We start from the raw sequence: 18393 nt of genomic DNA, 5'->3' as shown, positions 1-18393 counted from the left end.
ATCTCCCATCCAGCCCAGCCTACCAGCATTTCTCACTGTTTACTTCTACAGGGCAGGACGATTACGACAACCAGTCTTTGATGTCAGATCCACACAGACAGACAGTAGGGAAGGAGCTGAATCCTCTCTCTCTCTCTCTGTGAGGGATTATTATATCCAAGCCCCTTCTCTCTTTCTCTCTCTGTGAGGGATTATTATATCCAAGCCCCTTTTCTCTCTCTCTCTCTGTGAGGGATTATTATATCCAAGCCCCTTCTCTCTCTCTCTCTGTGAGGGATTATTATATCCAAGCCCCTTCTCTCTCTCTCTGTGTGAGGATTTTATATCAACCCCTTCTCTCTCTCTCTCTTGAGGGATTATTTATCAGCCCCTTCTCTCTCTCTCTCTCTGTGAGGATTATTTATCAACCCCTTCTCTCTCTCTCTCTCTGTGTTTTTATCAAGCCCCTTCTCTCTCTCTCTGTGATTTTTCCAGCCCCTTCTCTCTCTCTCTCTCTGTGAGGGATTATTATATCAACCCCTTCTCTCTCTCTCTCTCTCTCTCTGTGAGGGTTGTTATATCAACCTTCTCTCTCTCTCTCTCTGTGAGGGATTATTATATCAACCCCTTCTCTCTCTCTCTCTCTGTGAGGGATTGTTATATCAAGCCCCTTCTCTCTCTCTCTCTCCTGTGAGGATTATTATATCACCCCTTCTCTCTCTCTCTCTCTGTGAGGGTTATTATATCAACCCCTTCTCTCTCTCTCTCTCTGTGAGGATTTTTATCAACCCCTTCTCTCTCTCTCTCTCTGTGAGGGATTATTATATCAACCCCCTTCTCTCTCTCTCTCTCTCTGTGAGGGATTTTATATCCAAGCCCCTCTCTCTCTCTCTCTCTGTGAGGGATTGTTATATCCAAGCCCCTTCTCTCTCTCTCTCTCTGTGAGGGATTATTATATCAAGCCCCTTCTCTCTCTCTCTCTCTGTGAGGGATTGTTATATCAAGCCCCTTCTCTCTCTCTCTCTGTGAGGATTATTATATCCAAGCCCCTCTCTCTCTCTCTCTCTCTCTGTGGGGATTATTATATCCAAGCCCCTTCTCTCTCTCTCTCTCTCTGTGAGGATTATTATATCAAGCCCCTTCTCTCTCTCTCTTGTGGATTATTATATCAAGCCCCTTCTCTCTCTCTCTCTGTGAGGGATTATTATATCCAAGCCCCTTCTCTCTCTCTCTCTGTGAGGTTATTATATCAAGCCCCTTCTCTCTCTCTCTCTTGTGAGGGATTATTATATCCAAGCCCCTTCTCTCTCTCTCTCTCTGTGAGGATTATTATATCAAGCCCCTTCTCTCTCTCTCTCTCTGTGAGGGATTATTATATCAAGCCCCTTCTCTCTCTCTCTCTCTGTGAGGGATTATTATATCCAAGCCCCTTCTCTCTCTCTCTCTCTGTGAGGGATTATTATATCCAAGCCCCTTCTCTCTCTCTCTCTCTGTGAGGGATTATTATATCCAAGCCCCTTCTCTCTCTCTCTCTCTGTGAGGGATTATTATATCCAAGCCCCTTCTCTCTCTCTCTCTCTGTGAGGGATTATTATATCCAAGCCCCTTTTCTCACCACCGACCGGGTGTCAATTAAGGCGACAGAACTGAGGAGAAAACGTCAGAGAAAGAAGAGAAGGGAGGAAGGAAGAGATAGAGGAGTGGCGTGGTATTGGTGATTGAGGTTAATTTGCACATATAAATATTCATGAAGGATTTAGAGCCTCACTGAATTCATGAAAATAAGAAGAACTGGCCAACAGAGATATTCTCTCTTCATTCATTCATTCAAAACTAGAACTGGAGACTGAACTAAAGTTAACTTCCCTCTTGAGTAAAAATAAAGCACACTTCTTCTAGAGAACTAGAGACTGAACTAAAGATAACTTGGTGCCAAATGGCGCCATACACTTTATAGTACACTGTGGACAATATAGGGATGGGTACCATTTGGGACACAGACATGTTCTCTTAACCAGTCCCTGATATGATTATTGCAGTAATAATGTGCTATCATAGTGAAATTAAAGCTGTCACAGTTAATGTCTTCCTATGACAGTAAACACTGATCCACCTCCTCCCCATGGTCATGCCTTCATCAGGCAAGGTGTAACTACATCTATTCACTCAGTTCTCTCTTGGTTTTACGATGAGACCCAAATGGCACCGTATTCCTCATGTATTGCCCTTCTTTTGACCAGGGCCCATAGGGAGCCAATAGCAGTGCACTGCATAGGTAATAGGGTGCGATTTGGGACACATCTTTAGTATCTATGGGAACAAACACACTTCCAATGTGTTTTCCTATTGACATAATAATGCTGAGTGGTTCTGAAGCCTGCTAATTCAGGGACTTTTGCAGTAATAGCAAACTGATCATGCTCACACAATTGCTTTGTGCCAACAGGGGAACCCATAGGTACAACACACTGCTGCTGTGAGTTGACCACTGAAGACAGGATGGTTTAACCCACCCACAGTCTTAGAACTGGACTGGTCCAGGATCATAGAACTGGACTGGTCCAGGACCATAGGACTGGACTGACAGAGGGATCCTTATAGGACTGGACTGACAGAGGGATCCGTATAGGACTGGACTGACAGAGGGATCCGTATAGGACTGGACTGACAGAGGGATCCGTATAGGACTGGACTGACAGAGGGATCCTATAGGACTGGACTGACAGAGGGATCCGTATAGGACTGGACTGACAGAGGGATCCGTATAGGACTGGACTGACAGAGGGATCCGTATAGGACTGGACTGACAGAGGGATCCGTATAGGACTGGACTGACAGAGGGATCCGTATAGGACTGGACTGCAGGGGATCCTTATAGGACTGGACTGACAGAGGGATCCGTATAGGACTGGACTGACAGAGGGATCCGTTGGGAGCTGGACTGACAGAGGGATCCGTATAGGACTGGACTGACAGAGGGATCCGTATAGGACTGGACTGACAGAGGGATCCGTATAGGACTGGACTGACAGAGGGATCCGTATAGGACTGGACTGTCAGAGGGATCCGTATAGGACTGGACTGACAGAGAGATCCGTATAGGACTGGACTGACAGAGGGATCCGTATAGGACTGGACTGACAGAGGGATCCGTATAGGACTGGACTGACAGAGGATCCGTATAGGACTGGACTGACAAAGGGGATCCGTATAGGACTGGACTGACAGAGGGATCCGTATAGGACTGGACTGACAGAGGGATCCGTATAGGACTGGACTGACAGAGGGATCCAGTATAGGACTGGACTGACAGAGGGATCCGTATAGGACTGGACTGACAGAGGATCCGTATAGGACTGGACTGACAGAGGGATCCGTATAGGACTGGACTGTCAGAGGGATCCGTATAGGACTGGACTGACAGAGGGATCCGTATAGGACTGGACTGACAGAGGGATCCGTATAGGACTGGACTGACAGAGGGATCCGTATAGAGACTGGACTGACAGAGGGATCCGTATAGGACTGGACTGACAGAGGGATCCGTATAGGACTGGACTGACAGAGGGATCCGTATAGGACTGGACTGACAGAGGGATCCGTATAGGACTGGACTGACAGAGGGATCCGTATAGGACTGGACTGACAGAGGGATCCGTATAGGACTGGACTGACAGAGGGATCCGTATAGGACTGGACTGACAGAGGATCCGTATAGGACTGGACTGACAGAGGATCCGTATAGGACTGGACTGACAGATGGATCCGTATAGGACTGGACTGACAGAGGGATCCGTATAGGACTGGACTGACAGAGGGATCCGTATAGGACTGGACTGACAGAGGGATCCGTATAGGGACTGGACTGACAGAGGGATCCGTATAGGACTGGACTGTCAGAGGATCCGTATAGGACTGGACTGACAGAGGGATCCGTATAGGACTGGACTGACAGAGGGATCCGTATAGGACTGGACTGACAGAGGGATCCGTATAGGACTGGACTGACAGAGGGATCCGTATAGGACTGGACTGACAGAGGGATCCGTATAGGACTGGACTGACAGAGGGATCCGTATAGGACTGGACTGACAGAGGGATCCTCATAGCAGCAACTGTCATCACAATTGTTAAAATATATATATTTAATTCCAATAAAATAATTGTGACAGTTGGACAATGGATAAACATACTCCAAACTTTTCAAAGTTTTATAATTTTATAACTATAACACATACACCACAGTTCAAAAGTTTGTCCTTGTTTTCGAAAGAAAAGCAATTTTATTGTCTATTAAAATAACATCAAATTGATCAGAAATGCAGTGTAGACATTGTTAATGTTGTAAATGGCTATTATAGCTATTATAGATTTTTAATGGAATGCCTACATAGGCGTACAGAGGCCCATTATCAGCAGCCATCAGTCCTGTGTTCCAGTGGCACATTGTCTTTGCTAATCCAAGTTTATCATTTTATAAGGCTAATTGATCATTAGAAAACCCTTTTTCAATTATGTTAGCACAGCTGAAAACTGTTGTGCTGATTACAGAAGCAATACAACTGGCCTTCTACTGTAGATAATAATCAGCCGTTTCCAGCTACAATAGCCATTTACAACATTAATGTCTACACTGTATTTCTGATCAATTTGATGTTATTTTAATAGACAATAAAATTGCTTTTCTTTCGAAAACAAGGACAAACTTTTGAACGGTAGTGTAAAACATTTGCTAACACTTTATTTAGAAAGTCTGTAGAGAATCTACAGATGGACTATCAGAAACATTTCAAATAACTATTTACTAACCCTAACCCTTAACCTTTATCCTAATCCTAAACTTAATCCTTACTCTAGCCCTAATCCTTATTCTAAAACTAACCCTAACTGTAACGTTAGCGTGAAGTTGCTTATCAACAGATAGTTTGTTGATAGTATGAAAAGATTTGTCATGGGTCCTCAGATCCTCAAAAAGTATTACAGCTGCACCATCGAGAGCATCCTGACCGGTTGCATCACCGCCTGGTATGGCAACTGCTAGGCCTCCAACCGCAAGGCACTACAGAGGGTAGTGCGTACGGCCCAGTACATCACTGGGGCCAAGCTTCCTGCCATCCAGGACCTCTATACCAGGTGGTATCAGAGGAAGGCCCTAAAAATTATCAAAGACTCCAGCCACCCTAGTCATAGACTGCTCTCTCTGATATCGCACAGCAAGCGGTACCGGAGTGCCAAGTCTAGGTCCAAAAGGCTTCTTAACAGCTTCTACCCCCAAGCCATAAGACTCCTGAACAGCTAATCATGGCTACCCGGACTATTTGCATTGCCGCCCCACCCCCAACCCCCACCCCATCTTTTTACGCTGCTGCTACTCTGTTTATGCATAGTCACTTTAACTCTACCCACATTTACATATTATCTCAATTACCTCGACTAACCGGTGCCCCCGTACATTGACTCTGTACCGGTACCCCCTGTATATAACCTCCCTACTGTTATTTTATTTTAATGCTGCTCTTTAATTATTTTCTATTTGAATTTTTTTCGTAAACTGCATTGTTGGTTAAGGGTTTGTAACTAAGTTCACTGTTGTATTCGGCGCATGTGGCAAAACAAATTTGATTTGATTTGATTTGATTATGACCATCTGTAGACAATCTGGACAATAATGAATGAATAATTAATTGAGTTCAGGGATTTTGTTGGGAATTCAGATATTGCATTTATTGTCATATTTCACTTATATTTTCTTAGAATGCACTCATATATAAATGTTCTGGTCCCGCTTTAAATGACTTGCAACTTATAAAGGCTTCATAAACACTACATTAATTTGTTATAAATCATCTAAAACCATATGTCATGCTTTATAAAGGGTTCATAAATGTGGCATAACTGTGTGACATAACCACCAATGTCAAATATGACATAAACCTTTGCTTCATAAAGGGTGGCATAAGCACTGCTTAATAAAGGCCTTATAAATCATATTCAACTGAGGCTTCAAAAAGCATTTATAACCCTGTCATGACTCTTGGTAGAGGATTGCAACGCCAGGATACTGAGTTTGCTTCCCGGGACCACCCATACGTCAAAATGTATTCACGCATGACTTTAAGTCGAATGGGATAAAAGCTAAATTGTATATATTATATGATATTTCACGTAAACATAGGATGGCCCAACCTCTTTCCCTCTTGGGTGCATAGTCAATATTGGACCTGACCTCAACTTCCCCCAGAATGCTGTGCTGCAGGATGATTCTAAAGTGCAGTCATGCACAGCAGAAAACGTAGCTAGGGCGTTTTAAAACGTTGGTAGGGCCTTTTAAAATGTTGGTACAGCCTTTTAAAACGTTGGTAGGAACCTTTTAAAACGTTGGTAGGGCCTTTTAAAACGTTGGTAGGGCCATTTCAAACGTTGGTAGGGCCTTTTAAAACATTTCTAGGGCCTTTTAAAAGATTGGTAGGGCATTTTAAAACGTTGGTAGGGCATTTAAAAACGTTGATAGGGCCTTTTAAAACATTGGTAGGGCCTTTTACAACGTTGCTGGGGCCTTTTAAAACGTTGGTACAGCCTTTTAAAACGTTGGTAGGATATTTTAAAACATTGGTAGGGCCTTTTTAAAATGTTGGTAGGGCCATATTGTTCACGACTTTGGCCGAGGCTGCCTCCCCCTTGTTCGGGCAGGCTTCGGCATTCGTCGTCACCGGCTTACTAACCACTGCCGCCCCAATCATCATCACAATTGTCTTGTCTTGTCAATCACACACACCTGGTTCTTATCCGCTCATTAGTCCATGTATAAGTGTTCCCTCTGCCCCCTTGTCCTTGTGGGTGATTTTTAGTTGTGCCTATGTATTATTGGATTCTACAGTTACAGTGTGTTTGCCAGGGATGAGTGTTTCCCCTGTGCCTGTTTCGTTGATCGCTATTTGAGTGCAGTTGTGTGTCAATGAAGGAATAAACTCTGTTTTCGGTGATTAACCTCTTGCGCCTGACTCCTTCCATCACACTCATCAAACATATAAAACATTGGTAGGGCCTTTTAAAACATTGGTGGGGCTTTTTAAAACGTTGGTAGGGCCTTTTAAAACGTTGGTAGGGCCTTTTAAAATGTTGGTAGGGCATTTCAAAACGTTGGTAGGGCATTTTAAAACGTTGGTACAGCCTTTTAAAATGTTGGTAGGGACCTTTTAAAACGTTGGTAGGGCCTTTTAAAATGTTGGCAGGGCATTTCAAAACGTTGGTAGGGCATTTTAAAACGTTGGTAGGGCCTTTTAAAATGTTAGGCAGCGTTTTAAAGCGTTGGTAGAGCTTTTTAAAACATTGGTAGGGCATTTTTAAAACGTTGGTAGGCCATTTCAAACGTTGGTAAGGCCTTTTAAAATGTTGTAGGGCCTTTTAAAATGTTGTAGGGCCTTTTAAAACGTTGTAGGCCTTTCAAAAAATTTAGCCGTTTTTAAACGTTGGTAGGGCCTTTTAAAACGTTGGTAGGGCCTTTTAAAAGTTGTAGGGCCTTTTAAAACTTGGTAGGTCTTTTAAAAGTTGGTAGGTCCTTTTAAAACATTTAGGGAGCATTTTTAAAACGTTGTACACCTTTTTAAATTTTACCTTTTAATTGTGGGCCTTTTTAAAATGTTGGTAGGGCATTTTAAAACGTTGGTAGGGCCTTTAAATGTTGGAGCGCTGTTTTAAAACGTTGGTAGGGCTTTTAAAACGTTGGTAGGGCCTTTAAAACGTTGGTAGGGCCATTTCAAAACGTTGGTACGGCCTTTTAAAACATTTCTAGGGCCTTTTAAAAGATTGGTAGGGCATTTTAAAACGTTGGTACAGCCTTTTAAAATGTTGGTAGGGCCTTTTAAAACGTTGGTAGGGCCTTTCAAAATGTTGGAAGCGCGTTTTAAAACGTTGGTAGGGCCTTTTAAAACGTTGGTAGGGCCTTTTAAAACATTGGTAGGGCCTTTTAAAACGTTGGTAGGGCCTTTTAAAATGTTGGAAGCACTTTTTAAAACGTTGGTAGGGCCTTTTAAAACATTGGTAGGGCCTTTTAAAACATTGATAGGGCCTTTTAAAACATTTCTAGGGCCTTTTCAAACATTGGTAGGGCCTTTTAAAACATTGGTAGGGCCTTTTAAAACGTTGGTAGGGCCTTTTAAAACGTTGGTAGGGCCTTTTAAAACGTTGGTAGGGCCTTTTAAAATGTTGGTAGGGCCTTTTAAAACATTGGTAGGGCCTTTTAAAACGTTGGTAGGGCCTTTTAAAACGTTGGTAGGGCCTTTTAAAACATTGGTAGGCCATTTTAAAACGTTGGTACAGCCTTTTAAAATGTTGGTAGGGCCTTTTAAAACGTTGGTAGGGCCTTTTACAACGTTGCTGGGGCCTTTTAAAACGTTGGTACAGCCTTTTAAAACGTTGGTAGGATATTTTAAAACATTGGTAGGGCCTTTTTAAAATGTTGGTAGGGCCATATTGTTACGACTTTGGCCGAGGCTGCCTCCCCCCTTGTTCGGGCAGGCTTCGGCATTCGTCGTCACCGGCTTACTAACCACTGCCGCCCCAATCATCATCACAATTGTCTTGTCTTGTCAATCACACACACCTGGTTCTTATCCGCTCATTAGTCCATGTATAAGTGTTCCCTCTGCCCCCTTGTCCTTGTGGGTGATTTTTAGTTGTGCCTATGTATTATTGGATTCTACAGTTACAGTGTGTTTGCCAGGGATGAGTGTTTCCCCTGTGCCTGTTTTGTTGATCGCCATTTGAGTGCAGTTGTGTGTCAATGAAGGAATAAACTCTGTTTTCGGTGATTAACCTCCTGCGCCTGACTCCTTCCATCACACTCATCAAACATATAAAACATTGGTAGGGCCTTTTAAAACATTGGTAGGGCTTTTTAAAACGTTGGTAGGGCCTTTTAAAACGTTGGTAGGGCCATTTCAAACGTTGGTAGGGCCTTTTAAAACATTTCTAGGGCCTTTTAAAACATTGGTAGGGCATTTTAAAACGTTGGTACAGCCTTTTAAAATGTTGGTAGGGCCTTTTAAAACGTTGGTAGGGCCTTTTAAAATGTTGGTAGGGCATTTTAAAACGTTGGTAGGGCATTTTAAAACGTTGGTAGGGCCTTTAAAATGTTGGAAGCGCGTTTTAAAACGTTGGTAGGGCTTTTTAAAATGTTGGTAGGGCCTTTTAAAACGTTGGTAGGGCCATTTCAAACGTTGGTAGGGCATTTTAAAACATTTCTAGGGCCTTTTAAAAGATTGGTAGGGCATTTTAAAATGTTGGTACAGCCTTTTAAAATGTTGGTAGGGCCTTTTAAAACGTTGGTAGGGCCTTTTAAAACGTTGGTAGGGCCTTTCAAAATGTTGGAAGCGCGTTTTAAAACGTTGGTAGGGCCTTTTAAAACGTTGGTAGGGCCTTTGAAAACGTTGGTAGGGCCTTTTAAAATGTTGGAAGCACTTTTTAAAACGTTGGTAGGGCCTTTTAAAACATTGGTAGGGCCTTTTAAAACATTGATAGGGCCTTTTAAAACATTTCTAGGGCCTTTTCAAACATTGGTAGGGCCTTTTAAAACATTGGTAGGGCCTTTTAAAACGTTGGTAGGGCCTTTTAAAACGTTGGTAGGGCCTTTTAAAACATTGGTAGGCCATTTTAAAACGTTGGTACAGCCTTTTAAAACGTTGGTAGGGCCTTTTAAAATGTTGGTAGGGCCTTTTAAAACATTGGTAGGGCCTTTTAAAACGTTGGTAGGGCCTTTTAAAACGTTGGTAGGGCCTTTTAAAACATTGGTAGGCCATTTTAAAACATTGGTACAGCCTTTTAAAATGTTGGTAGGGCCTTTTAAAACGTTGGTAGGGCCTTTTACAACGTTGCTGGGGCCTTTTAAAACGTTGGTACAGCCTTTTAAAACGTTGGTAGGATATTTTAAAACATTGGTAGGGCCTTTTAAAATGTTGGTAGGGCCATATTGTTCGACTTTGGCGAGGCTGCCTCCCCCTTGTTCGGGCAGGCTTCGGCATTCGTCGTCACCGGCTTACTAACCACTGCCGCCCCAATCATCATCACAATTGTCTTGTCTTGTCAATCACACACACCTGGTTCTTATCCGCTCATTAGTCCATGTATAAGTGTTCCCTCTGCCCCCCTTGTCCTTGTGGGTGATTTTTAGTTGTGCCTATGTATTATTGGATTCTACAGTTACAGTGTGTTTGCCAGGGATGAGTGTTTCCCCTGTGCCTGTTTCGTTGATCGCTATTTGAGTGCAGTTGTGTGTCAATGAAGGAATAAACTCTGTTTTCGGTGATTAACCTCCTGCGCCTGACTCCTTCCATCACACTCATCAAACATATAAAACATTGGTAGGGCCTTTTAAAACATTGGTAGGGCTTTTTAAAACGTTGGTAGGGCCTTTTAAAACGTTGGTAGGGCCATTTCAAACGTTGGTAGGGCCTTTTAAAACATTTCTAGGGCCTTTTAAAACATTGGTAGGGCATTTTAAAACGTTGGTACAGCCTTTTAAAATGTTGGTAGGGCCTTTTAAAACGTTGGTAGGGCCTTTTAAAATGTTGGTAGGGCATTTTAAAACGTTGGTAGGGCATTTTAAAACGTTGGTAGGGCCTTTTAAAATGTTGGAAGCGCGTTTTAAAACGTCGGTAGGGCTTTTTAAAACGTTGGTAGGGCCTTTTAAAACGTTGGTAGGGCCATTTCAAACGTTGGTAGGGCCTTTTAAAACATTTCTAGGGCCTTTTAAAAGATTGGTAGGGCATTTTAAAACGTTGGTACAGCCTTTTAAAATGTTGGTAGGGCCTTTTAAAATGTTGGTAGGGCCTTTTAAAACGTTGGTAGGGCCTTTCAAAATGTTGGAAGCGCGTTTTAAAACGTTGGTAGGGCCTTTTAAAACGTTGGTAGGGCCTTTTAAAACGTTGGTAGGGCCTTTTAAAATGTTGGAAGCACTTTTTAAAACGTTGGTAGGGCCTTTTAAAACATTTCTAGGGCCTTTTCAAACATTGGTAGGGCCTTTTAAAACATTGGTAGGGCCTTTTAAAACGTTGGTAGGGCCTTTTAAAACATTTCTAGGGCCTTTTCAAACATTGGTAGGGCCTTTTAAAACATTGGTAGGGCCTTTTAAAACGTTGGTAGGGCCTTTTAAAACGTTGGTAGGGCCTTTTAAAACATTGGTAGGCCATTTTAAAACGTTGGTACAGCCTTTTAAAATGTTGGTAGGGCCTTTTAAAACGTTGGTAGGGCCTTTTAAAATGTTGGTAGGGCCTTTTAAAACATTGGTAGGGCCTTTTAAAACGTTGGTAGGGCCTTTTAAAACGTTGGTAGAGCCTTTTAAAACATTGGTAGGCCATTTTAAAACGTTGGTACAGCCTTTTAAAATGTTGGTAGGGCCTTTTAAAACGTTGGTAGGGCCTTTTAAAACGTTGGTAGGCCCTTTTAAAACATTGGTAGGGCCTTTTAAAACGTTGGTACAGCCTTTTAAAAATGTTGGTAGGGGCCTTTTAAAACGTTGGTAGGGCCTTTTAAAACGTTGGTAGGGCCTTTCAAAACATTGGTAGGCCATTTTAAAACGTTGGTACAGCCTTTTAAAACGTTGGTAGGGCCTTTTCAAACGTTGGTAGGGCCTTTTAAAACATTGGAAGGGCCTTTTAAAATGTTGGAAGGGCGTTTTAAAACGTTGGTAGGGTCTTTTAAAATGTTGGAAGGGCGTTTTAAAACGTTGGTAGGGCCTTTTAAAATGTTGTAAGGGCGTTTTAAAACATTGGTAGGGCCTTTTAAAACATTGGTAGGGCCTTTTAAAACATTGATAGGGCCTTTTAAAACATTTCTAGGGCCTTTTCAAACATTGGTAGGGCCTTTTAAAACATTGGTAGGGCCTTTTAAAACGTTGGTAGGGCCTTTTAAAACGTTGGTAGGGCCTTTTAAAACATTGGTAGGCCATTTTAAAACGTTGGTACAGCCTTTTTAAAAATGTTGGTAGGGCCTTTTAAAACGTTGGTAGGGCCTTTTAAAATGTTGGTAGGGCCTTTTAAAACATTGGTAGGGCCTTTTAAAACGTTGGTAGGGCCTTTTAAAACGTTGGTAGAGCCTTTTAAAACATTGGTAGGCCATTTTAAAACGTTGGTACAGCCTTTTAAAATGTTGGTAGGGCCTTTTAAAACGTTGGTAGGGCCTTTTAAAACGTTGGTAGGCCCTTTTAAAACATTGGTAGGGCCTTTTAAAACGTTGGTACAGCCTTTTAAAATGTTGGTAGGGCCTTTTAAAACGTTGGTAGGGCCTTTTAAAACGTTGGTAGGGCCTTTCAAAACATTGGTAGGCCATTTTAAAACGTTGGTACAGCCTTTTAAAACGTTGGTAGGGCCTTTTAAAACGTTGGTAGGGCCTTTTAAAACGTTGGTAGGGCCTTTTAAAATGTTGGAAGCACTTTTTAAAACGTTGGTAGGGCCTTTTAAAACATTTCTAGGGCCTTTTCAAACATTGGTAGGGCCTTTTAAAACATTGGTAGGGCCTTTTAAAACGTTGGTAGGGCCTTTTAAAACATTTCTAGGGCCTTTTCAAACATTGGTAGGGCCTTTTAAAACATTGGTAGGGCCTTTTAAAACGTTGGTAGGGCCTTTTAAAACGTTGGTAGGGCCTTTTAAAACATTGGTAGGCCATTTTAAAACGTTGGTACGGCCTTTTAAAATGTTGGTAGGGCCTTTTAAAACGTTGGTAGGGCCTTTTAAAATGTTGGTAGGGCCTTTTAAAACATTGGTAGGGCCTTTTAAAACGTTGGTAGGGCCTTTTAAAACGTTGGTAGAGCCTTTTAAAAACATTGGTAGGCCATTTTAAAACGTTGGTACAGCCTTTTAAAATGTTGGTAGGGCCTTTTAAAACGTTGGTAGGGCCTTTTAAAACGTTGGTAGGCCCTTTTAAAACATTGGTAGGGCCTTTTAAAACGTTGGTACAGCCTTTTAAAATGTTGGTAGGGCCTTTTAAAACGTTGGTAGGGCCTTTTAAAACGTTGGTAGGGCCTTTCAAAACATTGGTAGGCCATTTTAAAACGTTGGTACAGCCTTTTAAAACGTTGGTAGGGCCTTTTCAAACGTTGGTAGGGCCTTTTAAAACATTGGAAGGGCCTTTTAAAATGTTGGAAGGGCGTTTTAAAACGTTGGTAGGGTCTTTTAAAATGTTGGAAGGGCGTTTTAAAACGTTGGTAGGGCCTTTTAAAATGTTGTAAGGGCGTTTTAAAACATTGGTAGGGCCTTTTAAAACGTTGGTAGGGCCTTTTAAAACATTGATAGGGCCTTTTAAAACATTTCTAGGGCCTTTTCAAACGTTGGTAGGGCCTTTTAAAACATTGGTAGGGCCTTTTAAAACGTTGGTAGGGCCTTTTAAAACGTTGGTAGGGCCTTTTAAAACATTGGTGGGCCATTTTAAAACGTTGGTACGGCCTTTTAAAATGTTGGTAGGGCGTTTTAAAACGTTGGTAGGGCCTTTTAAAATGTTGGTAGGGCCTTTTAAAACATTGGTAGGGCCTTTTAAAACGTTGGTAGGGCCTTTTAAAACGTTGGTAGGGCCTTTTAAAACATTGGTAGGCCATTTTAAAACGTTGGTACAGCCTTTTAAAATGTTGGTAGGGCCTTTTAAAACGTTGGTAGGGCCTTTTAAAACGTTGGTAGGCCCTTTTAAAACATTGGTAGGGCCTTTTAAAACGTTGGTACGGCCTTTTAAAATGTTGGTAGGGCCTTTTAAAACATTGGTAGGGCCTTTTAAAAAACGTTGGTAGGGCCTTTCAAAACATTGGTAGGCCATTTTAAAACGTTGGTACAGCCTTTTAAAACGTTGGTAGGGCCTTTTAAAACGTTGGTAGGGCCTTTTAAAACGTTGGAAGGGCCTTTTAAAACGTTGGTAGAGCCTTTTAAAACGTTGGTAGGGTCTTTTAAAATGTTGGAAGGGCGTTTTAAAACGTTGGTAGGGCCTTTCAAAACATTGGTAGGCCATTTTAAAACGTTGGTACAGCCTTTTAAAACGTTGGTAGGGCCTTTTCAAACGTTGGTAGGGCCTTTTAAAACATTGGAAGGGCCTTTTAAAATGTTGGAAGGGCGTTTTAAAACGTTGGTAGGGTCTTTTAAAATGTTGGAAGGGCGTTTTAAAACGTTGGTAGGGCCTTTTAAAATGTTGTAAGGGCGTTTTAAAACATTGGTAGGGCCATTTCAAACGTTGGTAGGGCCTTTTAAAACATTTCTAGGGCCTTTTAAAACATTGGTAGGGCATTTTAAAACGTTGGTACAGCCTTTTAAAATGTTGGTAGGGCCTTTTAAAACGTTGGTAGGGCCTTTTAAAATGTTGGTAGGGCATCTTAAAACGTTGGTAGGGCATTTTAAAACGTTGGTAGGGCCTTTTAAAACATTGGTAGGCCATTTTAAAACGTTGGTACAGCCTTTTAAAATGTTGGTAGGGCCTTTTAAAACGTTGGTAGGGCCTTTTAAAATGTTGGTAGGGCCTTTTAAAACATTGGTAGGGCCTTTTAAAACGTTGGTAGGGCCTTTTAAAACGTTGGTAGAGCCTTTTAAAACATTGGTAGGCCATTTTAAAACGTTGGTACAGCCTTTTAAAATGTTGGTAGGGCCTTTTAAAATGTTGGTAGGGCCTTTTAAAACGTTGGTAGGCCCTTTTAAAACATTGGTAGGGCCTTTTAAAACGTTGGTACAGCCTTTTAAAATGTTGGTAGGGCCTTTTAAAACGTTGGTAGGGCCTTTTAAAACGTTGGTAGGGGCTTTCAAAACATTGGTAGGCCATTTTAAAACGTTGGTACAGCCTTTTAAAACGTTGGTAGGGCCTTTTCAAACGTTGGTAGGGCCTTTTAAAACATTGGAAGGGCGTTTTAAAACGTTGGTAGGGCCTTTTAAAATGTTGTAAGGGCGTTTTAAAACATTGGTAGGGCCTTTTAAAACATTGGTAGGGCCTTTTAAAACATTGATAGGGCCTTTTAAAACATTTCTAGGGCCTTTTCAAACATTGGTAGGGCCTTTTAAAACATTGGTAGGGCCTTTTAAAACGTTGGTAGGGCCTTTTAAAACGTTGGTAGGGCCTTTTAAAACATTGGTAGGCCATTTTAAAACGTTGGTACAGCCTTTTAAAATGTTGGTAGGGCCTTTTAAAACGTTGGTAGGGCCTTTTAAAATGTTGGTAGGGCCTTTTAAAACATTGGTAGGGCCTTTTAAAACGTTGGTAGGGCCTTTTAAAACGTTGGTAGAGCCTTTTAAAACATTGGTGGGCCATTTTAAAACGTTGGTACAGCCTTTTAAAATGTTGGTAGGGCCTTTTAAAACGTTGGTAGGGCCTTTTAAAACGTTGGTAGGCCCTTTTAAAACATTGGTAGGGCCTTTTAAAACGTTGGTACAGCCTTTTAAAATGTTGGTAGGGCCTTTTAAAACGTTGGTAGGGCCTTTTAAAACGTTGGTAGGGCCTTTCAAAACATTGGTAGGCCATTTTAAAACGGTACAGCCTTTTAAAACGTTGGTAGGGCCTTTTCAAACGTTGGTAGGGCCTTTTAAAACATTGGAAGGGCCTTTTAAAATGTTGGAAGGGCGTTTTAAAACGTTGGTAGGGTCTTTTAAAATGTTGGAAGGGCGTTTTAAAACGTTGGTAGGGCCTTTTAAAATGTTGTAAGGGCGTTTTAAAACATTGGTAGGGCCTTTTCAAACGTTGGTACAGCCTTTTAAAATGTTGGTAGGGCCTTTTAAAACGTTGGTAGGGCCTTTTAAAATGTTGGTAGGGCATTTTAAAACGTTGGTAGGGCATTTTAAAATTGGTAGGCCTTTAAAACGTTGGTAGGGCCTTTTAAAATTGGGCTTTTAAAACGTTGGTAGGGCTTTAAATGTTGACGCGTTTTAAAACGTTGGTAGGGCTTTTTAAAACGTTGGTAGGAGCCTTTAAAACGTTGGTAGGGCCATTTCAAACGTTGGTAGGGCCTTTTAAAACATTTCTAGGGCCTTTTAAAAGATTGGTAGGGCATTTTAAAACGTTGGTACAGCCTTTTAAAATGTTGGTAGGGCCTTTTAAAACGTTGGTAGGGCCTTTTAAAACGTTGGTAGGGCCTTTCAAAATGTTGGAAGCGCGTTTTAAAACGTTGGTAGGGCCTTTTAAAACGTTGGTAGGGCCTTTTAAAACGTTGGTAGGGCCTTTTAAAACGTTGGTACAGCCTTTTAAAATGTTGGTAGGGCCTTTTAAAACGTTGGTACGGCCTTTTAAAATGTTGGTAGGGCCTTTTAAAACGTTGGTAGGGCCTTTTAAAACGTTGGTAGGCCCTTTTAAAACATTGGTAGGGCCTTTTAAAACGTTGGTACAGCCTTTTAAAATGTTGGTAGGGCCTTTTAAAACGTTGGTAGGGCCTTTTAAAACGTTGGTAGGGCCTTTCAAAACATTGGTAGGCCATTTTAAAACGTTGGTACAGCCTTTTAAAACGTTGGTAGGGCCTTTTCAAACGTTGGTAGGGCCTTTTAAAACATTGGAAGGGCCTTTTAAAATGTTGGAAGGGCGTTTTAAAACGTTGGTAGGGTCTTTTAAAATGTTGGAAGGGCGTTTTAAAACGTTGGTAGGGCCTTTTAAAACATTTCTAGGGCCTTTTAAAACATTGGTAGGGCCTTTTAAAACATTGGTAGGGCCTTTTAAAACATTGATAGGGCCTTTTAAAACGTTGCTAGGGCCTTTTAAAACATTGGTAGGCTTTTAAAACTTGGCCTTTTAAAACATTGGTAGGGCCTTTTAAAACGTTGGTAGGGCCTTTTAAAACGTTGGTAGGGCCTTTTAAAACGTTGGTAGGGCCTTTTAAAACGTTGGTACAGCCTTTTAAAACGTTGGTAGGGCCTTTTAAAACGTTGGTAGGGCCTTTTAAAACGTTGGTAGGGCCTTTTAAAACATTGGAAGGGCCTTTTAAAACGTTGGTAGGGCCTTTTAAAACGTTGGTAGAGCCCTTTTAAAACATTGGTAGGGCCTTTTTAAAACGTTGGTACAGCCTTTTAAAATGTTGGTAGGGCCTTTTAAAACGTTGGTAGGGCCTTTTAAAACGTTGGTAGGGCCTTTCAAAACATTGGTAGGCCATTTTAAAACGTTGGTACAGCCTTTTAAAACGTTGGTAGGGCCTTTTCAAACGTTGGTAGGGCCTTTTAAAACATTGGAAGGGCCTTTTAAAATGTTGGAAGGGCGTTTTAAAACGTTGGTAGGGTCTTTTAAAATGTTGGAAGGGCGTTTTAAAACGTTGGTAGGGCCTTTTAAAATGTTGTAAGGGCGTTTTAAAACATTGGTAGGGCCATTTCAAACGTTGGTAGGGCCTTTTAAAACATTTCTAGGGCCTTTTAAAACATTGGTAGGGCATTTTAAAACGTTGGTACAGCCTTTTAAAATGTTGGTAGGGCCTTTTAAAACGTTGGTAGGGCCTTTTAAAATGTTGGTAGGGCATTTTAAAACGTTGGTAGGGCTTTTTAAAACGTTGGTAGGGTCTTTTAAAATGTTGGGAAGGGCGTTTTAAAACGTTGGTAGGGCCTTTTAAAATCGTTGGAAGGGCGTTTTAAAACGTTGGTAGGGCCATTTCAAACGTTGGTAGGGCCTTTTAAAACATTTCTAGGGCCTTTTAAAACATTGGTAGGGCATTTTAAAACGTTGGTACAGCCTTTTAAAATGTTGGTAGGGCCTTTTAAAACGTTGGTAGGGCCTTTTAAAATGTTGGTAGGGCATTTTAAAACGTTGGTAGGGCATTTTAAAACGTTGGTAGGGCCTTTTAAAACGTTGGTAGGGCCTTTTAAAACGTTGGTAGGGCCTTTTAAAACGTTGGTAGGGCCTTTTAAAATGTTGGTAGGGCCTTTTAAAACGTTGGTAGGGCCTTTTAAAACGTTGGTAGGCCCTTTTAAAACATTGGTAGGGCCTTTTAAAACGTTGGTACAGCCTTTTAAAATGTTGGTAGGGCCTTTTAAAACGTTGGTAGGGCCTTTTAAAACGTTGGTAGGGCCTTTCAAAACATTGGTAGGCCATTTTAAAACGTTGGTACAGCCTTTTAAAACGTTGGTAGGGCCTTTTCAAACGTTGGTAGGGCCTTTTAAAACATTGGAAGGGCCTTTTAATGTAATGTTGTAAGGGCGTTTTAAAACATTGGTAGGGCCTTTTAAAACATTGGTAGGGCCTTTTAAAACATTGATAGGGCCTTTTAAAACATTTCTAGGGCCTTTTCAAACATTGGTAGGGCCTTTTAAAACATTGGTAGGGCCTTTTAAAACGTTGGTAGGGCCTTTTAAAACGTTGGTAGGGCCTTTTAAAACATAGGTAGGCCATTTTAAAACGTTGGTACAGCCTTTTAAAAATGTTGGTAGGGCCTTTTAAAACGTTGGTAGGGCCTTTTAAAATGTTGGTAGGGCCTTTTAAAACATTGGTAGG

Source organism: Coregonus clupeaformis, chromosome 6 (assembly GCF_020615455.1).
Source record: "Coregonus clupeaformis isolate EN_2021a chromosome 6, ASM2061545v1, whole genome shotgun sequence".
In the NCBI taxonomy this organism is placed as follows: Eukaryota; Metazoa; Chordata; class Actinopteri; order Salmoniformes; family Salmonidae; genus Coregonus; species Coregonus clupeaformis.
Note: the sequence above shows the minus strand (reverse complement) of the source record.